This window comes from Myotis brandtii, unplaced genomic scaffold, assembly GCF_000412655.1.
Source record: "Myotis brandtii unplaced genomic scaffold, ASM41265v1 scaffold19, whole genome shotgun sequence".
In the NCBI taxonomy this organism is placed as follows: Eukaryota; Metazoa; Chordata; class Mammalia; order Chiroptera; family Vespertilionidae; genus Myotis; species Myotis brandtii.
In genome coordinates this window covers 1,279,843-1,281,136 of record NW_005357075.1, presented here as the reverse complement: position 1 = coordinate 1,281,136, position 1,294 = coordinate 1,279,843, and positions in this window count along the sequence as shown.

Sequence of the window (1,294 nt, the reverse complement as noted above, 5' to 3'; positions counted from 1 at the left end):
CATCGATGTTTCTCTCTCCCTCTCCCTTCCTCTCTCTCTAAAAATCACTAAACTGTTCTTTAAAAAAAAAATCCCAAATGGATTGCCCTAGCGGGGTAGCTCAGTTAATTAGAGTGTCATCCTGGATATGCTAAAGTTGCAGGTTCAATCCCCAGTCAGGGCATATGTGAGAATCAACCAAGGAGTGCATAAATAAGTAGACCAACTAATCAGTGTTCCTCTCTCAATCAATAAATTTTAAAAAATCCTAAAAATTAAAAAAACCCACAAAACAAATGGATGACATGTCTGAAAAATACTTCACATTTAACCAAGAAACACAAATAGAAAGGGTTATTATGAAGATGACAGGGCTCTGAAGGCAATTCTGCAAGAGATAATATTATTTTGAAATTCCTTGGAAAATGAGAGTAACATTACTCCATCCCTTACCCACTGGAGCTCTGTAATTGCAGGGTGAGGATAATTGAATTTTAGAAAAACCCAGGGCTTAGCTCGTCTCTTCAAGAGTGGCATAAACAATCTGCCTGTTCTGGCTTTGTTTCATGCCTTCTTTTCCCCTCTCTACCCAGTCCTGAGGGACAAGCTGCCATCCAGCCCGATTCTTCCTGTCAGCTGTTCCAGAGATTGTCTGTTTTCCTTTCCATTCGTGCTGCTCTCGTGGGGGTCCTCTCCCTAGGACCTGCACAGTGGGATGTGGTACCTGTTCCCTGTGCAAATGCAGACTGGCTGGCACCAGTCACTGAGCTAGAACAGGGATGTGGGTACTAACTAGCCACCGTTCTGCCAAAAGGCCCTTCTTTTTGGTCTCCTAGACCCAGGTGGCAGCTGGCTTAGCAGTAGAGGAAGTAGTAGTGATGTTCAGAACAACAGGACTGTGATAGGTTAATGGATGGCTTATTTTCTCAAGAAATTAGCATTTTCGAGGCCTGATATCCATCTCAATAGGACTATCCTACTACCAAGAGATTCCTAGAAGAGTCCTCACACAAAAATCAACATTTCTCCCGGCTTTGGGTTAAGAAATCTGGCTCCTTGGAGAGCCTGATCATTTGGGGGAGGGGTGACACCTAGTTCGAAAAGTGAGTGTAATATAGTTTATTTGGCACGTGAACAGGAAATTTTTGTTCTTTTGGCTGGTGGGAAATTGGCAGAAGAAACAGTCTGGGTGCGTCCCTTTCTGGGGTATATTTCAGAATTGAGTTGGGGAGGGGAGAGAGAAGCTTTTTATATTAATTAGATGTGTTAAAATATACACATACATGTCAGGTGAGGAGCAGTCTAACTCCTAGGG